Raw genomic sequence first — 14,746 nt, 5'->3', positions numbered from 1 at the left:
TTGCTTGTTTCTTTTGCTGTGAATAGCTAGGTGTGAGTAACTGAATAGCTGATGAAGCAATGGAGAAAGCCATAGTCAGGATTTTATAACTGTTCTGACTTTTGGACCACCAAGGACCTATGGCACACTGATTTTTCTTGTTAGTACACTATGTAATCCAGACCTGCAATAACCCAGTATCTGTGATAAGTTAAGGGGAGACTAACCCATCACAGACACTGGGTTATTGCAGGTTACCCAGATCCAGTATCTGTGATGGGTTAAAGTATCCCTTAGATATGTGACCCCACAGGATTAATTTTTAATTAATTATATTTTAAACTCCACATAAGTTTTTTCCTTTTTCTTTTTTTTTTCCCCAGGGGAAAGCACGAATGCAGTTCCTCACTACCACAAATTATGCAGTCGAGTTTCCCACATTTGGGAAAATCACAGGGGTAAGCACACCTATGGAGTGCAATGGATGAGCCTCACCCTGGGAAAACCACATTCATGATCATGGCATCTCCCCTGCCTGGTAAGAATCCAAATAAGCTTTGATAGTAGAGATTTATCAACAACTTGTTAGTTGTATTCAGTGGGGAGAGTGTTTCAAAGTGCTGTGCTGTCTAGGAAAGTTAAGCAGAGACCCAGAGAAGCTGTGCCAAATAGGCCACCAGCAAAGGCAAAGGCAGCATTTTACAGCTTATTCAGTAAAATGCCTGGAAAAGTCTGTTCCTCAGCACTATGAATGCTGGTCTTTGTTAGGAAATTATGCAGAATGTCACAATACTATAATAACAACTTTATTTTTTGTTTTTAAAATGTCAGTTTCAGTTTCTTAAGACTCCTTATCAAGTTCTTCTGCTCTGAAAAAACAGAATCCTTACCAATTCATCCTTTTACTTTCTCTATAAAGAGCCCTAGTCATAGAATATATTTCTAAATTTGCCTTCCCCTCCTCCAAATCTCTGCTACCAGGCATCAATCTTCAAGACAGCTTTAAAATGTTACTGCTCAGGAGAAAACAAATACAACTCCAGGGTGGCCATTATGTCATTATTCCAGTGGCTTTTGCTTTGGTTCTGTGTGTTTTGTTTTCATAATTTAAAGTCCAAGGAGTGTCTCCTTAAAGTGGCCCTCAGCTCTTAAGCCATTCTTGGGGTCTTCTCCTTCAGCTTCACCCATTGGAAGGACATGCTTAGAAGACTGTGCGAAAACCCCACAAAGCAAGGGGGGTTAAACTGGGTTTTAAATTCAGTGGGTAAGTGAAGGAAAGCACCTCATCTCTCCAAGCAAGACCTTCTTAGCTGCTAAGTGCAGGAGCTACTGAAGGAACCAGTCATGCACAGCTAAGAGCTGTGGGAGGTATCTAAAAGCAAAGGACCTGACTGATTCTATAAGTCATTCCACTGCAAAAATCCATTCCACTGCCTTGTACATCTTGTAATACTCCCCCACCCTGCACCTACATGTGCAGGTGTGTGCACACACACACACTTCCCTTGTTGTCATTACTGGGGCTCCAGAGATTGATCCGTCATCATCATCAAATTTTTTGGGGGCTTTTATGCTGTATAGAACACTTTACCACATCCTGGTTAAGAAATGAGGCCTGTCATCTGTGGGATTCCAGTGCATTTGGGGAAGGGGTGATTACTGGTGAAAGTACAGGCTGTGCCCTGTATGTTGGGCGGGCCAGGGGGAGACAACTTCAAGGGCTGGGGCAAAGTCTACTGGATTAGGTAAGAGGATTAGCAGTGTGTCTGTGAAATCACCACTGCAAAATCATAACTGAGACAGTGAAAGAGATCTGACCTAAAATCTTGCTTCTAACCTCCAAGCTGTCCTTCTTCATTCCTGGGCATGGTCTGAACCAACTTCAGGGGGATCTTAGTTTTTAATTTATAGTTTAAAACAGAGATAACAGCCCTTCTCCAAAACAAACCTCCTTCTTGCCTGGGGACTAGACTGCCTTTGTAGGACTAATGAATTAGCCACAGGAGTAGAAATTATGGTTTAGGAGTCACGCAGCTGGAGACTACAGGATTCTGACCCTCCCCAAATTGCTCCTGGGGATAACATCACTATTGTAAAATGAAATGTTAGTGCTTTAGATATTTTGCAGACCCCACACGTGATGGATCAGGTGGCACCACCCAGAATGATAAACTGGCTCATCTGATTTGGGGGCCCCTACCCAGGAACTGGCTCAGCCCAAGAAGACAGCTTTGACCCTTTATGATTTCACCTCTGACCCAACTAATCAGCACTCCTGACTCACTGGTTTTCCCCCACCCTCCAAATTATCGTTAAAAACGCCAATCTCTGTATGCTTGAATGCTTGGGGAGACTGATTTGAGTAATAATAAAACTCCAGTCTCCCGCAAAGCTCGCTCTGCATGTGTTACTTTCTTTATTGCAATTCCCCTGTCTGGATAAATTAACTTTGTCTAGGCAGCAGACAAGGTGAACCCATGGGCAGTTACAAATTTGGGGCTTGCTGGGGCTTGCACTTGTGGCTGCCTGCCCATGGTTTGGTAGACTCCCTCCAGCAACAGATCCAGAGGCCAGCCCAAGTGGCCACCTAGTTCTCTTGGACTCTAGGCTCTACTGGTGGGGTGCTGCTGATCCAATGTGCATGGATTTAATTGCAATACAGAAATAGTCCTGGGAGATATCCCATAACTGTAGCTCCATGGTGGAATGTTTGTCTGCAGCCCCATGGTGGGGTGTCTGTCTCCAGCTCCACCACTGGGTGTCTGGGACTGTAGCCCTATCACTGGGTGTCTGTCTGTAGCCCATCATGTAGTGTCTGTAGCTGTAACCCCATTATGGGGTGTCTGATTTGATGAGTATTCTAGGTGCTGCCAACAGCCCCTTCCTTCTCCTATTTGTCAACCTCTCTGGAGGTGCTGCTGTCTCTTGGTTGCCTTGCAGGATGTCTGTCTGTAGCCCCATCATGGCGTGTCTGTTTTTAGCCCCATCACGAGATATCTGCTGGTGGGGTGTCTATTGGATGGAGAATAGGGGACTTGTTTAGAGGAATACTCTTGGTTTGTGACTGGGTCTGGAATCTGTGTCTCAAAGGCCTTCTGTCTGTCTTGTCTTTGTTGTGTGTGTGTTTGTATATGTTGAGGGGATCTCTGACAGAATTGCTGATGGAAGTCCAGCAGGCCTAACTCAGAGAACACTCCGTAAGTCAGGTTACATCTAGTGAGCCCTGAAGAAAGTTCAACACGCCTGACATGGGGTGACTGTCCACTCTTCATCTTGCCCAGAGACCACCCATTTAATTACCGGTTGGAGGTCATCACTCTCCACTTGGAGTGGATCAAAGACTATAGGAACCAACATGAGAAAGTTTGAGCCTTGCCAGGTCAATATTGGGTGCTGAACGAGGTGACTAGTGTCTGTTTTGTTATGTGTATTTTGCTTCGGCTGGGATGGAAAATATTAATTCAGTTCCCCATGCAACCCGTCAGGCAGCATCTTGCAAAAGTGAGAAGCTTTTGCCTATGGTTCCATAAAACAGAAATGGATGATTTTCTTTTGTAACAGGGCTTGGCCTCCACAGCTATGGCACAGTAAGCAGGGTCATCAAAAGCTTCTCCATTTTCTGGAAGCTTCAGAGAAAGGGGACACAGAAACCTGGTATGCCAGCAAAAAGGGTAAGAATTCCTTACCAGCCGAGTTTCTAGTCTCTGTCTCTCTCTCTCTGTCTCTGTCTCTGTCTCTCTCTCTCTCTCTCTCTCTTTCTCTGTGTGTGTGTGTGTGTGTGTGTGTGTGTGTGTGTATTTGTATAAATGATAAACATCACTGTTTGTCTCCTCTGCAAGGGTTTGATTAGTAGAAGAAAGGATTTGTGAGACTAGTCTTAAGTCGTAGCAAATCTGGTGTACTTTGTGCTAAGAATTTGTCTTTCTGTGTTCTTCTGTAATGGAGAGAAAGGAATCACAGAATAGAATGTGGGTTTAGGACTCCTGTAAGCCCACTTTTCAAGCCAACCTGGCAGGCTGCTCAGTTACAAACTTTGCTTTGTGTACCTGAAACCAATACCAGATGACATTTATCTGTTTGTTTTGTGTCCTTAAGAGCCCAACCTTGTGACCATGTGGGGATACGTTCTCTTGGTCTCTGCCACCTAGAGGACAGGAATTTGGGGGTTCATGTCATAGTTAACCCTAAAAGTTATCTTGAGCAGTTAAAAGCCTTTGCAAGCTCAAAATTGGCTGCTCTAGGCTTCTTCTAGGAAGAACAATAGAAATTGCTCAATGCTGTAACTCAGTAGCTAAGGCCTTGCCTTTTGACAATGGCAGCCCAGGTTCAATTCTTAGCCTAGGGAATGAGTCTTTTCTGGTTTATTTGTGTAACTTTTTGCCACTTATTGATTCTTTTTCCTCCGTGGACCACTTTTGATTTCTTGTCTTGAGTTTTCCTTTGAACTACCTTGGGAAGATTCTAAATCTTCTTACAAAAAAAAAAAAGAAAGAAACTGATTACTATCTCTTTGAATCACCTTGTGTATCCATTATAACCTTATTTAAAACATTAACTTCACATGGGAAGCTACCTGTGGTAAAGTTCAAAAGGAAGGAACATTGACTGTCTGTCCTGGCTAGAGTCTAGTAATTAGATATTTAAAAAATAATTTTTTAAAGAGCCGTATGGTTAAAATCGGCTTGATTAAAAGCATATATCCAAATTATACATATATTTAAAATAGTTTACTTTTTTTTCTCTTCTTGGATCTTATTTTTCTAAACAAAAAAAAAAGGTTTTTTCTTCTCAGTTGACTGAATTGTTTTTCTCCACTTTTGTCTTCTCAACACTCTTGATGCCCCCATGAGAAAACCTAAGATAAATTCTAACAGCCTGGGACTCTTAGGGAAAAACATAGGAGATGCCACAGACCCCATTCTGGGAAAAAGCTCTGTTTTTCTCATGGAACCCTAGGAACTGAAAGAGAATAGATCCCTCTCAAAATCTAAGGCTGTCTTCTGTTTTACATTACATTACCTGACATTTTTTACTTTGGCAGGTATCAAAAATTACTTTGCATTACGGGAGAGCTTTTAGTCTTGTTGTGTAATAACCAGGTAGGAAATATACTTTAAGCGATAACTAATAGCAGTTAAGAGGGATGCTTGGCTCTTGGATTTTTGGATTAGAGAAGTATGCTCTTGGCCACCTGGAAGGTATGGAATATCCCCACCCCCAACTGAGAGGAGGCTCCCATGGGGGATGGGCTGATTTCAAAATGGGCTGATTGGCTTTGGGTTGCTTTGCAATTACATGCATGGTAGAAGTATTGCACTATCTTCTCCCATAGTATTTCCCTGTTTTGCGGGGATCCAAGATGCAGTATACAAATGGCACCCTTAATTTTGGGGATATGTTTTTGCCTTCCAGCTATGCCTTCTTATTAGGCCCTAGAAATGCCATACTTTCCTGGTGCTGTTCCTCCAAGGGTGCCACCTTGAAGCCAGTAATCCAATTAGGAAACTGGCAAATGAAAAATCTTACAACTACCGGACCTTCTGTCTGTCTGTCTATGTATATGTGTTGTATGCATGATGTTTGTATAAAAGAGCTCTAATTGGCTTAGAAAAATAAGCACTTAAATCAAGTATTTTGTCAGAAAAATAGAAACTTTTTAATGCCTTTTTGTTCACATAATTTCAGTGATCTTTCAGAAATAAAAACAGTTTTAAAGATCATTGGTAAATAAAAAATGTCTTCACAATTTAGATGTTTGGTCTAAATAAAGTCAGATGTTAGGTTTGCTAAATGCTTTAAGGTCATAAACTGTTTCTTTGACTTTTGAAAATTGTTAGACTTACCTACTTTGGAGCCATTAGAAATTCTAGCTAAGGTCTGGGGACATGTGGAATTAGCCATGTCCCCTAGCTATGCTGGAGTCAGACCTTATTTGCATTTCTGTCTGATGTCCTAGGCTCCACACTTAGTACATAATTAAAACCACTTATTTATCAGGTTTTTCACCAAAAACAAAAGTTGCTAAGAGTTAACATTGTAACATGTAATTGAGACTACTGGAGAAATAGTTTTACATGCAAGATGTGTAAGGAAAGTGGAATGTGCTTTAGCTAAAGGATTAAATAAGGTATGGGAATATGGCTTTTGTCAAAGGGAATGTAGTTTTGTCTAGTTCAGAGGGCTTTAAAGATTGTTTTAACCTAAAAGAGTAACGGGACAAAACTGAAGGTTTAAGCAAATTGAAAAGTGTTTGTGAAGGGTTGGTCTTGTACAGAAAGTTCTGTGGGTATGAGCAAGTTGACTAAGATTTGAAGGGGATTATTTAATTTTTTTCTGTAGGTTGAACATAAAAGCACACTAATGCAGGGCCAGAATCTGGGCCCATGTGTCTAAACAACAGGGTTTTCTTAGAAAATTAATCTGCTGTTTAATGGAGAATTGTAAAGGGTTCTAAAAAAGTTTATAAAAACCTTACCTTATGGTCAAACTAATTAAAACTGGATAATTTATAACATTTTATTTAAAAACTAGCTTTAGCATTAAAGAGGCATTAATGCAAACATGAAATTTGGTTTTCTTTTTTGAAAAAGATTTTTGTGTTATTGATATATGTTCCAAAATTATGTGAAACTCCTATAATTCTGATATGACTTTGTATATGTTATCATTAATAATTATAATTGCTATGTTAAATTATTGTGTGCCCCAGAAGTAACAAATTTCCTTGTCAATTGTGTCTTTAACTGTGGCTGGCCTAAAACTTTTTGTCATCCACAGACAATTATTGTCTTTTGATCCTCTTTAAATGGTGGTTTTATAATCAGCTATAACACTCTAACAGGTGCTTTTAAATGTAGGTTTCTGAAAACTTTGGAGATTGTGACGTTAGAATAGAGGAAAAACTTTCAGGACTCTCATTGAGAGCTGAAATGTTCATGAATACTAAGCAGAACAGAAGTTAACTGCATGGGCTGAACTGAAGCAACTTTTTTTGACTTTTTGCTTAAAACATTGCTGCTCGTTTTCTTTTTTTTCAGAGCCAAGAAAACCTTTCTTTTGAGCTATTTACAGCTTTTAATACTGAGTAAAGTATACATCTGTAAACAAAACTTGGAGTATATTTGTTTCTGTCTTCCTGATTTTGCCAGAATTTGGTAACTATTTGTGAGTATTCTTATGGCAATATTGTTACTTCCATAAGTGCAATAAGAATGTTTTCCTTTGCAACAGGACACAATTGAAGAAACTGGTTATTTTACCAAGGCTTTGACTGGAATTGTGTGCTTGCCTTTAAGGAATAAAAGGCTCTTGGGGCTAGGCATGGTGTGGCTCATGCCTGCAATCCCAGCACTTTAGGAGACCAGGGCAGACAGATAGCTTGAGCTCAGGAGCTCAAGACCAACCTGGGCAACATGGTGAAACCCTGTCTAATTTTTGTATTTTTAGTAGAGACAGGGCTTTGCCATGTTGACAAGGCTGGTCTCAAAATCCTGACCTCAGGTAATATGCCTGCCTTGGCCTCCCAAAGTGTTGGTGAGAGGTGGAGCCAGCTGGACTTCCTGGGCCGAATGGGGACTTGAAGAACTTTTCTATCTTACAAGAGGATTGTAAAATGCACCAATCAGTGCTCTGTAAAAACACACCAATCAGCATTCTGTAGCTAGCAAGGGGATTGTAAAATGCCCCAATCAGTGCTCTGTAAAATGCACCAATCAGCAGGATCCTCAAAGTAGCCAATCACAGGGAGGATTTAAAAAAGGGCATTCTGATAGGATAGAAATGGAACATGGGAGGGGACAAATAAGGGAATAAAAGCTGGCCACACCCAGCCAGCAGCGGCAAGCTGCTCAGATCTCCTTCCACACTGTGGAGGCTTTGTTCTTTCACTCTTCACAATAAACCTTGCTAGCGCTCACTCTTTGGGCCCGTGCCACCTTTAGGAGCTGTAACACTCACCGTGAAGGTCTGCAGCTTCATTCTTGAAGTCAGCGAGGCCATGAACCCCCAGCAAACCAACTCTGGACACATTTTGGGGGCTCGTCCAGGATAGCATCATGCAGTGAGTACCATTTCACTCGCTATTCTGTCCTATTTTTCCTTAGAATTTGGGGGCTAAACACCGAGCACTTGTCAGCCAGTTAGAAGGAACTAGTGCAGCCCTTGGAATAAGACATGGGTGTCAGGCTTTCTAGGAAAGGGCTCTCTAAAGACCCCTGACTCTACAGAGTTAGGAGCATTGGTTTGCCTGGAAACAGCTTCTGCTTTTCCTGTACTTCCAGGCTGAGCTAAGGGTCGACAGAGAGGAAAGCCATTCGCTCTGGGGTCCCGACAAAAGTTGGTTGACCTTGCAGCCATGAGCAGACTCTCAAAGTTATGTCACCCAAGTGAGACTTGTCCATCTATCCTATCTAACCTGACCCTTGCTTCCTGGGTCCTAACGCCTGTCAGACAAACTTCCTCCTGCCTCTCTTCTCCAAGGGTAGTCCTGCTTCTAAAAACCACTCCCTGTCCCTGGTGCTTTTCTAGTTTCTCCTGTAAGAATGATTTCTAGTATAAATTTTGGGACTCTGTTCCCTTTTTTAGGCACCAGGCTCACCAATCAGAAAGACATAATTATTGCCTGAAGCCCTATCTTGGGGGCACTATCTGGAATTTTAGGATCCCTCTACAGACTAGTAGGCCTAACAAAGGCTATTCCTGAAGCTAAGATATGGAGAGCCTCAGAAATTGTAGACTCCAAAATTGGGAGGGGGGGATATCCTTCCTATTCATATGATGAGAAGTGAGGACAAAAGGCATCACTCTTACAACCCTGGAGATCCCTTCCCCCCTTCAAGGTATGGCCCTCCACTCCATTTTGAGGCATATCATCTTTATAGGACAAGGGTAAGGTCCCAATACCAACAGAAGAAAATGCTTAGGACTCTTAACTAACAGGTTTTTGAGAATGTGTCAGTAAGGGCCACTGAATCCGATTTTTCTCGGTCCTCTTTGTGGTCTAAGAGGAAAGGCAAGGGTGCAGGTTTTTGAGAATGCATTGGCAAGGGCCACTAAATCTGACCTTCCTCGGTCTTCTTTGTTGTCTAGGAGGAAAACTAGTGTTTCTGCTGCTGCTTCAGTGAGCACAACTATTCTGAACAGCAGGGTCCAGGGACCATTGCAAGTTTTTGGGCAGGGATAAAAAAACAAACCTAAACCATGGATAGTTTTTTCTTTTAGACGGGAAACACTCAGGCATCAACAGGCTCACACTTGAAATGCATCCTAAGCCATTGGGACAAATTTGACCTTCAAGCCCTGAAAAAGAAGAAGCTTATTTTTTTCTGTACTATGGCCTGGTCCCAATATTCTCTCTCTGATGGGGAAAAATGGCCACCTGAGGGAAGTAAAAAATTACAATACTATACTGCAGCTTGACCTTTTCTGTAAGATGGAAGGCAAATGGAGTGAAATACCTTATGTCCAAGGTTTCTTTTCATTGAAGGATAATCCACAACTATGCAAAGCTTGCACTCTACATTCCACAGGAGGACCTCTCAGCTTACCCCCATATCCTAGCCTCCCTACAGCTCCTCTTCCTATTAATGATGAGCCTCCTCTAATCTCCTCCACCAAGAAGGAAACAAGCAAAGAAATCTCCAAGGGGCCACAAAAACCTCCAGGCTATCAGTTGTGTTATCTTCAAGCTGTAGAGGGAGGGGAATTTGGCCCTAACTGGGTACATGTCCCCTTCTCCCTCTCTGATTTAAAGTAGATCTGGGGAAGTTTTCAGATGATCCTGATAGGTATATAGATGTCCTACAGGGTCTAGGGCAAAACTTCAACCTCACTTGGAGAGATGTCATGCTATTGTTAGATCAAACCCTGGCCTTTAATGAAAAGAATGCAGGTTTAGCTGCAGCCTGAGAGTTTGGAGATACTTGGTATCTTAGTCAAGTGAATGATAGAATGGCAGCCAAAGAAAGGGACAAATTCCCTACCAGTCAGCAAGCCATCCCCAGTATGGATCCCCACTGGGACCTTGACTCAGATCATGGGAACTGGAGTCACAAACATCTATTAACCTGTGTTCTAGAATGACTAAGAGAATTAGGAAAAAGCCCATGAATTATTCAATGATGTCCACCATAACTCAGGGAAAGGAAGAAAATCCATCCACCTTCCTCAAGTGGCTATGGGAGGCCTTAAGAAAATATACTCCCCTGTCATCTGACTCCCTCAAGGGTCAGTTGATCCTAAAGGATAAGTTTATTATGCAACCAGCTGCAGATATCACAAGAAAGCTCCAAAGCGAGCCCGCCCTGCACCCTGAACAAAATCTGGAGGCATTATTAAAGCTGGCAACCTCGGTGTTCTATAATAGGGACCAAAAGGAACAGGCTGAGAAGGAAAAGCGAGATCAGAGAAAGGCCACAGCCTTACTCATGGCCCTCACACGAACAAACCTTGGTGCTTCAGAGAGGACAGAAAATGGAGCAGGCCAATCACCTGGTAGGGCTTGTTATCAGTGTGGTTTGCAAGAACACTTTAATAGAAGATTGTCCAACGAGAAACAAGCCGCCCCCTCACCCATGTCCACTATGCCAAGGCAATCACTGGAAGGTGCACTGCCCCAGAGGACAAAGGTTCTCTGGGCCAGAAGCCCCTAACCAGATGATCCAACAACAGGACCGAGGGTGCCCAAGGCAAGTGCCAGCTCATGTCATCACCCTCTCTGAGCCGTAGGTAAGTTTAACCATTGAGGGCCAGGAAATTGATTTCCTCTTGGACACTGGCACAGCCTTCTCAGTGTTAATCTCCTGCCCTGGACCACTGTCTTCAAGGTCCATTACCATCTGAGGAATCCTGGGACAGCCTGTAACCAGGTATTTCTCCCACCTCCTCAGTTGTAATTCAGAGACTTTGCTCTTTTCACATACCTTTCTTGTTATGCCTGAAAGTCCCACACCCTTATTAGGGAAGGACATATTAGCCAAAGTTGGAGCTATTACCAATACGATATGAATATGGGGGACAGGTTACCCATTTGTTGTCTCCTACTTGAGGAGGGAATCAACTCTGAAGTCTGGGCATTGGAAGGACAATTCAGAAGGGCAAAAAATGCCCAGCCAGTTCAAATCAGGCTAAAAGACCCCACCACTTTTCCTTATCAAAGGCAATATCCCTTAAGGCCTAAAGCTCATAAAGGATTACAGTAAATTGTTAGACATTTAAAAGCTCAAGGCTTAGTAAGAAAATGTGATAGGCCCTGCAACACCCCAATTCTAGGAGTACAAAAAGCAAATGATCAGTGGAGACCAGTGCAAGATCTTAGACTCATCAATGAGGCAGTAATTTCTCTATATCCAGTTGTATGCAACTCCTATACCCTGCTCTCTCAAATACCAGAGGAAGCAGAATGGTTCTGAACCTCAAGGATACCTTCTTCTGCATTCCCTTGCACTCAGACGCCCAGTTTCTCTTTGCCTTTGAGGATCCCACAGACCACACATCCCAATTTACATGGACATTCTTGCCTCAAGGGTTTGGGGATAGCCCTCATCTGTTTGGTCAGGCACTGGCCCAAGATGTAGGCCACTTCTCAAGTCCAGGAACTCTGGTCCTTCAGTATGTGGATGCTTTACATTTATTATTATTATTATACTTTAAGTTCTAGGGTACATGTGCACAACATGCAAGTTTGTTACATAGGTTACATGTTGGTTTGCTGCAACCATCAACTCGTCATTTACATTAGGTATTTCTCCTAATGCTATCCCTCCCCCTGCCCCCCACCCCATGACAGGCCCCCGTGTGTGATGTTCCACACCCTGTGTCCAAGTGTTCTCATTGTTCAATTCCCAACCATGAGAGAGAACATGCAGTGTTTGGTTTTCTATCCTTGTGATAGTTTGCTGAGAATGATGGTTTCCAGCTTCATCTATGTCCCTGCAAAGGACATGAACTCATCCTTTTTTATAGCTGCATAGTATTCCCTGGTGTATATGTGTCACATTTTCTTAATCCAGTCTATCATTGGTGGACATTAGGGTTGGTTCCAAGTTTTTGCTGTTGTGAATTGTGCAACAATAAACATACGTGTGCATGTGTCTTTATAGTAGCATGACTTTTAATCCTTTCGGTATATACCCAGCAATGGGATGGCTGGGTCAAATGGTATTTCTAGTTCTAGATCCTTGAAGAATCACCACACTGTCTTCCACAATGGATGAACTAGTTTACACTCCCACCAACAGTGTAAAAGCATTCCTATTTCTTCACATCCTTTCCAACATCTGTTGTTTCCTGACTTTTTAATAATCGCCATTCTAACTGGTGTGAAATGGTATCTCATTGTGGTTTTCATTTGCATTTCTCTGATGACCAGTGATGATGAGCATTTTTCCATGTGTCTGTTGGCTACATAAATGTCTTCTTTTGAGAAGTGACTGTTAATATCCTTTGGCCACTTTTTGATGGGGTTATTTGTTTTTTTCTTGTACATTTGTTTAAGTTCTTTGTAGATTCTGGATATTAGCCCTTTGTCAGATGGGTAGATTGCAAAAATTTTCTCCCATTCTGTAGGTTGCCTGTTCACTCTGATGATAATTTCTTTTGCTGTGCAGAAGCTCTTTAGTTTAATTAGATCCCATTTGTCTATTTTGGCTTTTCTTAACATTGCTTTTGGTGTTTTAGTCATGAAGTCCTTGCCCATCCCTATATCATGAATGGTATTGCCTAGGTTTTCTTCTAGGGTTTTTATGGTTTAGGTCTAACATTTAAGTCTTTAATCCATCTTGAATTAATTTTTGTATAAGGTGTAAGGAAGGGATCCCATTTCAGCTTCCTATATATGGCTAGCCAGTTTTCCCAGCACCATTTATTAAATAGAGAATCCTTTCCCCATTGCTTGTTTTTGTCAGGTTTGTCAAAGATCAGATGGTTATAGATGTGTGGTGTTATTTCTGAGGACACTGTTCTGTTCCATTGATCTATATATCTGTTTTGGTACCAGTACTGTGCTGTTTTGGTTACTGTAGCCTTGTAGTATAGTTTGAAGTCAGGTAGCATGATGCCTCCAACTTTGTTCTTTTTGCTTAGGATTTTCTTGGCAATATGGGCTCTTTTTTTGGTTCCATATGAACTTTAAAGTAATTTTTTCCAATTCTGTGAAGAAAGTCATTGGTAGCTTGATGGGGATGGCATTGAATCTATAAACTACCTTGGGCAATATGGCCGTTTTCACGATATTGATTGTTCCCATCCATGAGCATGGAATGTTCTTCCATTTGTTTGTGTCCCCTTTTATTTCATTGAGCAGTGGTTTGTAGTCCTCCTTGAAGAGGTCCTTCACATCCCTTGTAAGCTAGATTCCTAGGTTTTTTTTTCTCTTTGTAGCAATTGTGAATGAGAGTTCACTCATGATTTGGCTCTGTTTGTCTGTCATTGCTGTATGGGAATGCTTGTGATTTTTGCACATGGATTTTGTATCCTGAAAGTTTGCTGAAGTTGCTTATCAGCTTAAGGAGATTTTGGGCTGAAACGATGGGGTTTTCTAAATGTAAAACCATGTCATCTGCAAACAGGGACAATTTGACTTCCTCTTTTCCTAATTGAATGGCATGAACCCAGGAGGTGGAGCTTTCTCTTGCCTGATTGCCCTGGCCAGAACTTCCAACACTATGTTGAATAGGAGTGGTGAAAGAGGGCATCCTTGTCTTGTGCTGGTTTTCAAAGGGAATGCTTCCAGTTTGTGCCCATTCAGTATGATATTGGCTGTGGGTTTGTCATAAATAGCTCTTACCATTTTGAGATACGTTCCGTCAATACCTAGTTTATTAGAGTTTTTAGCATGAAGGGCCATTGAATTTTGTAAAGGCCTTTTCTACATCTATTGAGATAGTCATGTGGTTTTTGTCGTTGGTTCTGTTTATGTGATGGATTACATTTATTGATTTGTGTATGTTGAACCAGCCTTGCATCCCAGGGATGAAGCCGACTTGATCATGTTGGATAATCTTTTTGATGTGCTGCTGGATTTGGTTTTCCTGTATTTTATTGAGGATTTTTGCATCAATGTTCATCAGGGATATTGGTCTGAAATTCTCTTTTTTTGTTGTGTCTCTGCCAGGCTTTGGTATCAGGATGATGCTGGCCTCATAAAATGAGTTAGGGAGGATTCCCTCTTTTTCTATTGTTTGGAATAGTTTCAGAAGGAATGGTATCAGCTCCTCTTTGTACCTCAGGTAGAATTTGGCTGTGAATCCGTCTGGTCCTGGACTTTTTTGTTTCATAGGCTATTAATTATTGTCTTAATTTCAGAACCTGTTATTGTTTTATTCAGAGATTCAACTTCTTCCTGGTTTAGTCTTGGGACGGTTTGTGTGTCCAGGAATTTATCCATTTATTCTAGATTTTCTAGTTTATTTGCATAGCGGTTTTTATAGTATTCTCTGATGGTAGTTTGTATCTGTGGGATCAGTGGTGATATCCCCTTTATAATTTTTTATTGTGTCTATTTGATTTTTCTCTCATTTCTTCTTTATTAGTCTTGCTAGCAGCCTATCAATTTTGTTGATCTTTTCAAAAAACCACCTCCTGGATTCATTAATTTTTTAAGGGTTTGTTGTGTCTCTGTCTCCTTCAGTTCTGCTCTGATCTTAGTTATTTCTTCCCTTCTGCTAGCTTTTGAATGTGTTTGCTCTTGCTTCTCTAGTTCTTTCAATTGTGATGATCGGGTGTTGATTTTAGATCTTTCCTACTTTCTCTTGTGGGCATTTAGTGCTAT

At 41.6% G+C, this 14,746-nt stretch overlaps 1 non-coding gene across 1 annotated transcript; it reads right to left on the bottom strand.

Annotated features, from left to right (window-relative positions):
• Positions 1–359: 359 nt before the first annotated feature.
• Positions 360–525, bottom strand: LOC112129177 (U1 spliceosomal RNA). Its single transcript, XR_002911596.2, has one exon. It is a non-coding gene; the product is annotated as a U1 spliceosomal RNA (small nuclear RNA).
• Between the last annotated feature and the right edge of the window lie 14,221 nt (positions 526–14,746).

Source organism: Pongo abelii, chromosome 16 (genome assembly GCF_028885655.2).
Source record: "Pongo abelii isolate AG06213 chromosome 16, NHGRI_mPonAbe1-v2.0_pri, whole genome shotgun sequence".
Classification (NCBI taxonomy): Eukaryota; Metazoa; Chordata; class Mammalia; order Primates; family Hominidae; genus Pongo; species Pongo abelii.
This window is presented reverse-complemented; position numbering and strand designations above follow the sequence as displayed.